At 39.4% G+C, this 13,223-nt stretch overlaps 1 protein-coding gene across 5 annotated transcripts in view; it reads left to right on the forward strand.

Moving 5' to 3' along the window:
* The window catches only part of CDK14 (cyclin dependent kinase 14), a 732,611-nt gene that overhangs the window by 642,121 nt on the left and 77,267 nt on the right, over nt 1-13,223 (forward strand). Inside the window, exon 15 of one of the 5 annotated variants that reach the window (XM_059171071.1) lies at nt 729-6,615. The exons of the other annotated variants lie outside the window; for them this stretch is intronic. The gene's annotated coding sequence lies outside the window, so the exon portion shown is untranslated. Of the gene's footprint in view, nt 1-728; nt 6,616-13,223 lie in introns of those variants that run through there. 5 annotated transcript variants of the gene reach the window in all.

Here is a 13,223-nt window from a genome sequence, read left to right on the forward strand (position 1 = left end):
GGGTCCACACAATTTTCCAGATTTGTGGCTCTCATTTTTAAATGGAGAGATTTTACACAAAGTCTGAATTCTTGGCCTTTTTTTCTTTTTTTTTTTTTTTTTTTTTTAAATCAGCAACTCTGGCACTACTGGGCTCACAGTCCTGCCAGAATTTTGTGTGTATAACTGAATTGTGGCTGCTTCCCTTGGAAAAAACACAGCTCCCTCGTTTAGCTCCGCTGCCGTGTGGGCTACTTAGCCAACATCTGATTCCTCCCTGGCCCTTAGTACAGACCTTATCATGAGGATGAAGTTTTTCTTTTTTTCCCTGTTCGATTCCTTGACCCCTGCTCTTTTGCAGGTAGGAAGCATCCTCTAAACAAGGCCATCTCTAGCCTGTTCTAGTCACACATGCTTCACAGAAACAAGCAGAAGACAGCCACTTCTGAAAGGGCTGTGTCTTTATTGCCAGATGGAAATGTCTGGATTTTCTTTTCTTTTCTTTCTTTCTTTTTTTTTTTTTTTTTTTTTTGGTGTTTTGTTGGAATTTTATGCCTATATATATCTTTCTGTTTAATGTAACATAACTCTGAAACAAATAGAGAACACACTTTTTTTGTGGGGAAGGCTTTTTATTTGCTAGTCCAAATATGCCTTGCTCGTGTGGATATTCAGTAATTAAATGTTCCAGTCAATCGAAGGATATACACAGCATTGCAAGAGCCCCTCTTCCTTCTTCTTCTTAATAGAAAATATGTGAATAGGGCTGAATTGCCAGCATGGCAAAAAGAACAAATGAAACTGTCCCCCTTGTCTTGGGGGTGATGTGCCACAACCTTGAGCTGTATGGGGGACTTCGCTGTTGCCTACATCAGTGTGCCTCTCGGGAATATGGTGGTGACTTTTGAATGATGGAAATGAAAGATCCCCAGGTAAAATGTGATGTATAAATGCCAGTCAGAAAATGTTACTGATAGACTTGCTGCTCCGTGCTTGAAAGTCTGCCTTCTTCAGGTTATTTCTCCCCATTGAATAAAAATGTTACATAGCACAAGTTCATTCCCTCCATAGTGTTTGTATTCCCATTCTGAATTTCAGTTGGTCACACAAAGAGTGGGCTGAGTTACCTCCTGGGTCTGAGAATAGTTTTAATTCATGAGGTTTGTAGCATATGGTTTTTAAAAGTATTTAGGCTGCGTTACCATAATGAGGGTGCCTGGCTTTAGAAATCCCACAGCCAATTTAGTAAAACAAAACCAAAGGTGGATTTCATTTGTGTTGCCTGAGCCTACCTAGCCAGTCAAAGCTGCTCGTAGGTGCTTCATGTCAGCTTCTCCTTGCAAAATCAAGTCAAGCTGACTGGATAGAAACACTGCCCGTAAGGTCTCAGGAATTGCTAATCAAAACCAGTCATCCTGGTTTTGAAGGCTTTTAGGAAAATGTATTTTCTTTGCAGTATATATTTTGAGCTAGATTTAAGGTTATGCAGGCTAATTCCTCTAGAATTATTTGATAATAATACATATATGTTCTCTTTGCGTTTTCTCCTTTTTACATCAACTTTTGAGGCTCTAATGTTATTGTTTATGTTGCTTTCTTCCAAATCCAAATACCTCAGCTCGAGTCAACATTATATTGAGGTAACAGCTGGATTCTAAGAGTTTTCTGTCAGCCAGCAGAAAAAGAAACTCTTTTAATTTCTCACCTTGCGAGTTTTTAACTTTACTCAAATGAGGCCATCTTAGAGATCAAATAATATAACCTGTATGTGGACCTGCTACATCTGGGTGTGGAACTTACTCTGACCAATACCGGAATATTAATGTCTGTATTGTAGATATGACAGAGCAAAAAGTCTACATAAATAAGAGCATTTGTACAGAAAAACATATAATTCCCTAGATTTTGGTTTTGTCATTGATGAATTAATTAACTGTTTTGAGCAGGCTGTGGCATGTTTAGTTTTTCTCAAAGGTACCAATTCTGGGCTCTCTGTAAAGCCCAAAGGGATTGGGAAAGAAGAGGGGTGGGAAGAGGTTCAGGGCCCAACGAAGCTAAAACTGTAATCTAGCATTTCAGCCACATGTCTTTGGGGAATCTCGCAAGTCAGGGTGAAAAGTGCATTGCTTCACTTCTCTTTTTGAGATGATGGAGAACGGTTCTAAGTCCTGACTTTCCACCTATACCTCAGTGCCAAATTGTTTCTAAACTTGCATACTAAGGTCACTTCAATTATTTAGTTAATAATACTGGATTTGCATAAAGTGGCCTTAGTGGAAAAAAGCTAATGAGAAGCATTTTTCTTTGCAGCAGAAAGCAACTTTGGTTTCAGAATCTTATAACCAAATTAAAAGAAAAGAAAACTCCCTGCACCTAAGTTAAAAATGGGGTATGTGGGGTGCCTGGGTGGCTCAGTGGGTTAAAGCCTCTGCCTTCGGCTTAAGTCATGATCCCAGAGTCCTGGGATCGAGCCCCACATCGGGCTCTCTGCTCAGTAGGGAGCCTGCTTCCCCCCCTCCCCCGCCTACTTGTCATCTCTGTCAAATAAATAGGATCTTTAAAAAAAATTTTTTTTAATGGGTTAGGTGCTATTAGATGGTCAAAATACTGTGCTTCCTTTGTTTGTTATCCTCTAAAGATGTTAGTAGACTAATGCTTTCAGAGATATTGTCCCCACTCTTTTTAGGCTAAGACCATCCTAAAGTCTGAGAGAGCCTTAAAATGTGCATTGAAATTTTTCCCAAAGAAAAGACCAGAGCCATTAAATACCACATCCATTTGTATCACTCACATTTGCATCCAGGAATCCCAAACACGCACCTGTGCTAAACTTAATTTTCCAGTCATTCTAAATTGAGATAGGAACTGCCTGGTTACTCTGTCTACTCCTCTTGCTGAATACAGGGGTAAGAAAGACCCTCTGGCATTATTATCTGAACATTAGTTCAGGTGTTCTAATGCCCTGGGGAGTTTTTAAAATCACAAGTTCCTGGGGTCCATGAATCCACTTTGAAGAGGACCCCAGAGGATGTTAATGCAGGTAGCCCTTGAACCATATATTATGAAATCTTCAGTAAATATTTGAGAACTAAACAATGAACTTATTTCATTTATTTATTATGAAATAAAATAATCAACTAAAGACAGAATAGGAAAATCCATCCCTTTCCTTCCTTTCCTTATTCTTTTAAGGAAGAATACCGTGGTTACACTATCCAACATGGAAATCCCCTAGCCACGTGTGCTCTTTCCATTTAATTTTTAACAATTAAAATTAAATCAGAATTTTGTTTCCTCAGTAGCAGAACCCCATCTCAAGTGCTCTTTAGCTCCACATGACTTGTGGCCACTTACTGGGGACCGGGCAGACACAGAACCTCTCTAGTGTCACAGAACACTCTTCTGGACAGCACTGATGAAGCCCATTTACCCTGCTTGCCTTGTAACAAAGGAATCGGGAAAATTAAACGGCATTCAACCAGTAAAACTATGTTTCGGTTCTAGACGATAGCCGTCTAAGAGAAGCTTGAAATGTGTAGGGAAGGGGCGCCTTCAAGTGAGAAGACAGGTGGCAGAGTGAGAGGGGCAGAGACAGCATTGGGAATGACAGGAAGGGCTGTGCTGCAGGAACAGGAGAGATCACGAGGTTGTTGGTGTTGGGATCTTACAGAGAAAGGAGACACGGTCAGGTTTCTTCAGTTAACAGTGGTCTTTGTTGAGGTTGCTTTGGGAAATTAGGCAGAACAAGGCTGACAGCCTACACAGCTGCACAGACAGGCCTCACAAAGACTGGGCGTCCATCAGAATCCAACGGGAGCCTTACTTTGTCTACCTCCTGAACCACCATCTGAGCTCTGGTAACTGCTCCTGTGGTAGCCACCAGCCCTTGCTGTCCTCTGTGCTGTGACGTTATGGCAGCTTGCTTTTTCCAGCTGTGCCTTGGCTAACATTTTCCTCTTTTCTTCATCTCATGGCTTCCGCCCGCCCGTTTCTGCTTATTCATGAATCCTGCTTATTGTCATTTCCCTTCATCCCTCTGTTTCCAGGATAGTCTGTCAGTGAGCTCTTTTCCTCAGATTCCAGCCCTCCTCAGGAGCAGCTCTGATTGGTGTAGGCATCCTCATGAAGCAGAAAACAAAGCTTTGAGCTAGGTTGTTGTGTCAATCCAGATCACTCCATAAGCTGCTGACTGACTAGATTGCCCTGGGCCCAGCACAGAGCCCTGATCCCTTCTGCTGAGCTGTGAACAGGGCCAGTCTTTTCTCAAGGAACCCCTCAGGAGAGAGCTCTGGGTTTAGCGGTCTCTGAAGCTTCTACAAAGCAAGGAGTATAGCCAGAAGGCACCTTGCCTGGCCTGTACATTACCAAGGGAAGAAATCAAACAAGTACAGAAGGAAATTCCAATTTTAATGGCATAGCAGCATTCTCGTTGTGTGATATTTTTGACGAAAGGTCTTTTTAAGCCATGTTGCATTTTCTCAACTACAGACACAAAAGGCGATAGTACTTATTAACACTTAACACAGTGTAAGAAATTCAGGTATTAGTTGTAGCTTCCCTTTAGCATCAGGGAGTTTTCTGGGTTTTTTCCTGCAATAACTTATTTTCTGTGTGATCCTACGGATTATTTTCCCTGTCAAATGACTACAGTTTTATTATCTCTGTTGTCTCATGCAGTTGACAATAGTTGTGGAAGAAGCAGGCAGAGGAGGAAACAAACCTTAGTGTTCCCCACAGGTTTTAACTGGAAGAATCCCTGGTTTTTGTCATTACTCCTACATTGCTGCAGACGAAAAAAATACATCTCATTTGGGGAAATTGAGGATGCTGTGAACCACAAATGCATAATGCATGTTATGAACACCAGATTGAGAAGAGGCTGGAATGTTGGCGGTTTGCTTTTCCCACCCCATCTACACCCCCCCTTTCCTTAGCTTCCCTACACTCTGGAGAGTCTATTATCGCCTCTAAACTCAGATGTAAAATAGTAGGCTAAGGGTGCTTGTCCCTTCTCTTCTCTCCCTCCCATCTTGTCCCTCCACCCTTGCCTCTCCTTGTATCCCCTCTGATCTGTACCCTACATCACCACCACCAACCCTATGAATGGATTAGCAAAGGACTTGAAGGCCATTACTGTCTCAATCTGCTTAATTATGTCCTGGGACTGTCACAAAGTAGAATGAAAATAAAGTTAAATACATCATGCTTCCCAGGTACATATTTTTAAGTATTTTTTTTTGGATTGACATAATTTCAGACTTGTAGAATAGTTGCAAGAAGAGTACAGAGAAGTCCTGTTACCCTTCATCTACTTTCCAGTGTTTGCATTCTACTACATTTGCTTTATCATATTCATTGTCTCTCCGTCCTTCCCTCTCCTGCTATCTCTCATACACACACACACACACACACACGTGTATATACACGTTGTTTTTCTAAACCATTATTTTTACTTACATGATGCCCCATTACCTTTAAGTATTTCAGTGTGCTTTTCTTAAAACCAGAATTTAGAGTGATATTTTTAAATTTAAAAAATTTTGCTTTTTGCCCTTGCTTTTCGTTTTACTTTCTCTGAGGGTTTTTAAAAGCAAAATGGCTAAAAGGGAAGAAACTGGTGTGATGCTCCACAAATTGGTTCATCAGTCCATGGATGCTCAAAAATTAGCTGTATCTTTGTGATTCGATTTTCCAGGTCAGATGAGCTTTCAAATTGTGGAGTGAGGGTGGGGGGAAGGCACTGCAACTGGCATCTTCTGTCTTTTTCAAACCCAAATTAATTTCTTAGGGACTATTTAGCCAGCAGCATAATATGAATGAAGCTTTCTTATAGGTGATGGGCACAAGATGTGATATGGCTAGTAAGCAAGATATCTATTAGAATGCTTGGCCAAACTATTATGAAGTTAGCAGTCACATATAACAAGTAGTTATAATCAGTTCAGGTGCTCTATTTTTCCCTTTCATTTAATGTTGATTCTTATGAATTTGGGATACAGAGGGAATCGTCTATGCCCTAAGTGCACTGTATTGTATTATTAATACCAGGATAGCAGCTGAGTCCCACTAGACAGTCTTTGTGGTCTGCGGATGCTCTAAGAAGTGTCTGAGCATAAAAGGAGGCTGTTTGAGTTGAAGTGGGCTGATGGCCTGGGATGACATTTGAATGCATGGAGGACAATGTCTAAATGACAGTGTCGAGAAGGGAAGGCGAAAAGAAGCTTGAAACTGTTCCCATTGTCCCACAGATGCTCATCACTCCTCCTGAGATATTCCTCACATGGAAGCTTTGTCTGGGCAGAAACAGGGAGTGGGATCAGGGAGGGATAGACCCTGGGACCCTGGGACAAAAGCCAGGGATTCAGGTCCTGAGGCACATTAAAATTCCAGAGATAGCAAATGTAATGAAAACTGCAACCCGAATGTATTTCAAGTCTAACACAGTTAAAAGATTTTAGCTAAATTATTACAAGTATATTTAACAAAATGTTTGCAATACTCTGAGATGCTTCTATGAATAAAGCTTTTAAGAACATCAAATTGCTTGTGCAAATGAATAATTTACTAAGTCTCTTTTGGAATTTAGGGTAGCTGTTTCCTTTACCAATGCGTGCGCGCGCACACATGTACACACACACACTATACACTCACAGCCAAGTAGAATAATTTTTCAACAGTCCTAGAGTTGTTAGGATAACATCACAGATTAGTCAAAGGATTATTTTTCCACCCAAGGAAACAATGTACAAAGTCTAAGACAAAAATAATACCAACGCTGCAGAAATTGATGGAAATTTATCTCAGAATAGATTTCACCACGTATGCCAACCATGGAATCAAGTACTGCACCGTTAACTTCCATATCGGGTGAATTTTTTTTTCCTTTAAACTATCCCTATTCTCTTAATGTAGTTTGCATTATATATAGTGCCCTTGGATTTTTAATTGCTCCAGATTATCATTTTCAATGCAATTAGTAAAATGCCCTCAATTACATATAATAATTACTGTAAATGGGGCTATTGGCCTAATTACTATAAATGGGGAAAGATGTGTGATTATCATGTGCAATTAAGTCATGTACAGTATTTATTTTACCTTATTACATACAGTGGTGTAATGATAACGCATAATTATATTGTATCATTCCTTGGTCAACAAATCCCATTCATACTGAGATACCTAGAGTGGTGATCCGTGTACTGGATCTCTCTTTCTAAAGTAATTGGGTTATTCTGTGGGCTGGGAACCCACTAAGTGAACTGTTCACAGCAAGAAAAAAATCTGGAAGGAAAAAATTATTTTATCTCCATTAATTAGGAATGCCCAGATTATCCTCTGTTGTCAGTGTTAAATCCTCCGGAGCACAAAGCCAGCCTCCACCATACCTGTTTGTTTTTATGTAAATGGGTAAAAATCAACACCCCTAAATGGCAGTGTTTAAAATATGGGGGGAAAAAAAAGGAGGTCCTTTCTTCATTGTGGCAAACATAATATTCATCCTTAGTTTACAAATAAATGCACACCTAACAAGCTTATAGCACATAATGAATTCTGCAAAGGATGCTGTTTGGCAGAGTGGGATTATGAGAATTGCATATTGATAGTGGCAGGAGAAATAAATCTATTTTCTCTGCGAAAGGTAGGGTGTTCTTGTGTTCTCTAGAAACTGGCACATCTCAGAGGTGTTGCTCTCAAAATGATCTCAGGATGGAAAGAAATCAGTAATTACAGAGCCAGGCATTCAGTTGTGTCCTAATTTTCCCACCAGTTTTTTAGTGTTTCAGCTGCCTCAGAGACTTAAAGTATTCTCATTAGGTAGCTGCAGAGGCAGCCGCTTGCCTACTCCCTCATTCTCTCCTTCGCATTTCCTTTTTTTTTTTTTCCCCCCCTCCATTCCTGCCTTGGGAGTGACTGTGAAGATCATTTGCTGGAATGATTGGCAGGTTAGAGGATTCGATCAGATGAGTTCCTCTTAGTGCAGGTCAAAAAGGCTAGTTAGCAGGAGCTGTCGAAAAATGCCAGCAGCATTCGAAATGGGAAATGTCATGACTTCGAGGCAGGGGGTGCCACCTGGAACAGAAAGCCCCCAGCTCATTAGCAAGTTACAGGATGTGGGCTTAACTGGAGGGAGCAGAGAAGGAAAGATAATACCCAATAGGGAAAATGATTGTGAAGTGGAATTGATTTCATGTATAATTTGTTTATCACTAGAGGGGACAAATGCTGTCCTTCTGACATGAGCAGAGGAGTATGGACTATGAATGAAGCAACTTAGCATAATCTCCAGGTTGAGCTTCGGATTTGAAGTATGCAAACTTCTTTATTCTTAACTGTGGAAATGATCAGGTCATGTTACATTAATTAAAGCTGACATACTCTCAAATGTTTTATCTGGGCAATTGTGGCAATTCAACAGAAATGGATAGAGATGGGCAACTTCAGAAAAGAAGAATGATTTATTTATTTTTTTTCCCCCTCTGCTGGCATGGAAGACTAGCTTAGTTGCATACTGAATTATAACAGAGCTTGTGTTTATCGTCAGCGGTTAGCTAGGCTGCGTAAATCAAACCAGGGTTCTCGATTCTCCTGCAATCTAATTTATACAAGAGAGCATTTGCCCTTTGGGAGATGTAGTTCTAATCCATGTGAAAATATGTGTATGTATTTTAGAATATGTCTGTATCGTATTTTGGTATAATGTTAAATTTTTAATTTTTTTTTTAAAGGGGAAGCTCTCCAATCTCATTACTGCCTGGTTGTCAGTTCATCTAGAATTTGATATTTTGCCATAAAGTCAATAACTTACAGTAGCCATAGTTACAGACAAAACTAAACCAAAAAGGTGTCCTTACAGGAAAAATTAATCTGCAGTTTGTAAAAAGAGAATGTAATGGCAAAACAGAAAAGAATATTGCCTCACATATATTCAGACTGAACTCCAAATTGAAAGGTTCCAGTATTTCTACAGTGTATGAAATAAGCTTTGGCATAAAGCCTTTCCCTACATAAATCCCATCAGAAAATGTATTTTCTTTTGATAAGAAACTTTTACGATATCATTTATCTTTTACTTGGAGATCTTCATCTTGTTATTTTAAGTCGCAAATGCCACAGCTGCAAGTCTTTCTGGATGTTTACTGAAGGATGTTTACTCAGAGTCCAGATTTTGGTTCAAGCATATATTTTCAAAATGTCTTTGCCTTGAGTTTCTCTTTTCTCTTAAATATTGAACGCTTTTATGGGTAGTTATGAAATAGCCAATGCTTGTTTTATCAAGCAGTCTCAGACTGCTGTCTTAAGTGACTAGGAATCTTAAAACCTCCTAGTCAAAACACTGGTGGAAAATTCATTCTGTTCTGTATTCAGCATAAAAAGCTTAGCATTAAGCTACTGAATATAGCTGTCAAGATATGCTGCATTAGTTTTGTTAAATCTAAAACTTTAAATATCAGCGTGAATCCACTCATCCCCTCATTTGGGAGTTTTATTGTGTGGTCCAGAAGGTGGCCTTTGAAAACAATCTAGGAAATACTATTTGAAATGGTTCATCTAAGGTTAAGTTTTGTTTTTGTTTTTTTTTTTTTTAATTCTGCTGCAGTCACTCAGTTTGTTAATAACTGACAGGTGGGGTTTTTTTTAATTCTGCCAGTCAGTTTGTTAATAATTGACAGATGTATTCGATAAAATGAATAAATCAATTATTTTGAGAGGAAGGATTGTCAAAAAAAATTTTTTTAAGAAAAAAAAGAGAATTGAGTCTGGTCATCTCTAAGTCGGTTTCCCATTGTTCAGACTGGCTTTTTAGCTAAGATGCCCTTCTACCTCTTGAGATGGGCAAGACGGAGGTGTCTGGCCATGCAGACGGGTGGTGAAGGTAGTGCTTGTGTCCATATCTGGTCTCATCCACCATCCTTCTTTCTGTTCCCTGCCTTCAAGTTGGCCTTCCACATTCAGCTCTGCAATCACAGACTTCATAGAATCTCTACTCTTTTGTATTCTTCTCAATTAATCTTCTTTCTATTAACTAAATAGTATTTATTTCACATTAGTGTTCCTGTATTTGTAATTCCCTTTGCTGAATATGTTCACTGCTCTATAGATTGAGTGACCTTGTTGTTAAAAGTTTCACCTTCAGGTTCCCCTCAGATAAGGTCTCCGCAGATAAGGCATCCTTATAACTGTCTGTCCTCTGTATCAGCAGTTCTCACAGTGTGGTCTCTAAACCCTAGGGGTCCCCAGAGGCTCCATGGGGGTCAAGATTGTTTGCATAATAAAACTAAGATATCCTTGGCCTTTTGCACTGAGGACATTTCCAGTAGTGGTGCAAAAGCAATGGGCCAGCATGAATTAAGGCAGGGGCACCAAACTGAATTTGTAGGCACTAGTTTTTGGTGTGCAGTTTTTTGGATTTTGCATGTGTGTGTGTTTTGGGGGTTGGGTTTTTTTATGGTTTGTTTTGGGTTTGTGTGTGTGTGTGTGTTTTATAGTTTTTTGGGGTTTTTTTGGTGGGGGGAGATTGGTGTTTTGTTTTACCACTCCACAGTGGTAAGTGTTTTCCAAAGGCAGTTTCACTTAATAATGTCTTCCATGAAGAATTAAAAATTATTCATTTTCTTAAACCTCTCACTTTGAGTAAATGTCTTAATATTCTGTGGGACTAACTGGGAAGTGGGCATAAGCCACGTCCATGTTCCAGATTACTGTGGTTGTCTCAAGGGGAAGCTCTGGTGCAGGTGTTTGAGTTGCAGGGTTTACTAGCTGTTTTTCTTCCTGGCATTTTATCAGACATGATTTTCTCAAACATGAACAAAAAGTGAGTCTGTCACCCAAGGAAGACAATTGACCACTTTTGCTGTCAATGATAAAATTAAAGCTTTCAGTAGAAAATTAGAACTTGGGGAAACTTGTAAACCTTATCTGTCCCTGTGAGCTTGATAGTTCCCAAAACACACTTCTCAGGTAAAGTGGATGGTGGTATAATCACGTATGATTTTTTTATATTATATAGTAAAATATATCAACGTTTGAAAATCTCTAAAAACATTGAATCCGTATTTTCCAAATGATCTATGCATGATTTTAGAAAATCACTACATGGATAAAATAGTCACTGGAAATATGAAATAAACCAATAGATTTAAAATAAGGAATATGAAGAATTCATTGATACCATTTCAGATTTCCTAGTACCACTGACCCTTTAGAAATTATCACTTGTTGGGGGCACCTGGGTGGCTCAGTCAGTTAAGCACCTGTCTTCGGTCCAGGTCATATCTTGGGGGCCTGGTATCGAGTTCCACATCGGGCTCCCCGCTCAGAGGAGAGTCTGCTTCTCCCTCTGTCCCTTCCTCCCACTTGTGCTCTCACTCGCTCACACTCTCTCTCAAATAAATAAAATCTCAGTAAAAAAGAGAGAGAGAGAAATTACTGCATGTTGAGTTTTGTTGTAATATAAAAGAATATATATCCATGATTATCTGAAAGGGCTATTAAAATACTTTTTTCTTTTCCAACTATGTATCTGTGAGAGGCCACATTTTCTTCAGTTGCTTTAACCAATGCAGTATAACATAGGACAGATTAAATACAGAAGCAGATAACGAGAATCCAGCTGTTTTGTATCAGCTAGACATTTTTAAAAGGATTTGCATAACTGTAAAGCAGTGCCACCACCTCACTAATTCTGCTTGGAAATATAGTTATTTTTTATTAAAATAATATCTAATGTCAGCACAGTGGGCTTTTAATGAAATAATAAATTAATATTTTAAATTATCAATTTTATTTTCAAATATGGTAAATATCAATAACTATAATCCATATATACAAAAGATCTTTAAGGATCCTCTATAATTTTTTTAAAGACTTATTTATCTATTTTAGAGAGAGAGGGTGTGCATATACATAAGTGTGGGGAGGGACAGATGGAGAACAAGAGAAGCACACTCCTTGCTGAATGTGGAGCCCAAAGGGTATCCTGAGATCCTGATCTGAGCCTAAATCAAGAGTTAGATGTTTAACCTACTGAGCCACCCAGGTGCCCCTGGGGATCTTCTGTGATTTTTAATAGTATAAAGTGTCCTTAACAGCCAAAAAATGTGAGAGCCACTACTCTATATCAGCAGTGCCATTCATTAACTCTAACATGCTAATTATATGGGAAATATTTTTCCCCTTTGAATAAGTTGCTATTCAGTGCAATCTTTTTTCTTTATAATGTTATCCCAGTTCAGTGCAATCTTTTTTCTTTACAAAGTTATACCAGTTCTAACCATCTCATTGAATATCTGTTTTTCAATTTTTGATGGGTATAAATCCTTATTCTTGTGTTCACACAGATGCCATCGGAAAATTATAGTAGAGTACCACTTACTATGACCCTGAAGATTAGTAGGCCAATTCCTTTTTTTTTTCTTTTTTAAGATTATAATTATTTATTTGAGAGGGCGAGAGAGCATGTGCACAAGCGGGGGGTGGGGCAGAGGGAGAGGAAGAAGTAGACTCCTGCTGAGCAGGGCCCTGATGCGGAGCACAATACCAGAACCCCAGAATCACCACCTGAGCCAAAGGCAGCTGCTTAACATACTGCTGAGCCACCCAGGCCCCCCTAGTAGGCCAGTTTTTAGAAGAATCTTTCTATATATTAGTTTTTTGGACTGTAGCTTTCCCTTTTCCATACACATTAGTTTTGACCTCTCAGGGAGAGGCTCTGATTAGAAGACCGTAAAGCATCAGGCCAGCTCACATAGCTTGTGCCTAGGACTCAAGAGGACTGTCAGGACAGCACCCAGGGCAGACTCCCTGTAAATTCAACTTTTTTCAGGAGAATGAACTCTGGTCTTACCTCGCTCACTGCTGTGGCATAACTTGGAGAAATCTGGGTGCATTTGGGGGTTCAGAATTGAAAGTAACTGTTCAGCATGAATAGTCATCAGATTAGGGTTGTGTCTTTTTAACTCTTTATTTTGAAATACTGTTAAATTCACAGAAGAGTTGTAAAACCAGTGCAGAAAGCTATACCCTTCACCTAATTTCTTTTCTTTTCTTTTTTTTTTTTTAGATTTTATTCATTTGACAGACAGAGATCACAAGTAGACAGAGAGGCAGGCCGGGGGCGGGTGGGGAAAAACAGGCTCTCTGATGTGGGACTTGATCCCAGGACCCTGGGATCATGACCTGAGCCGAAGGCAGAGACTTTAACCCATTGAGCCACCCAGGTGCCCACCTAATTTCTAATAATA

The sequence above is a fragment of the Mustela lutreola genome, chromosome 4 (assembly GCF_030435805.1).
Source record: "Mustela lutreola isolate mMusLut2 chromosome 4, mMusLut2.pri, whole genome shotgun sequence".
In the NCBI taxonomy this organism is placed as follows: domain Eukaryota; kingdom Metazoa; phylum Chordata; class Mammalia; order Carnivora; family Mustelidae; genus Mustela; species Mustela lutreola.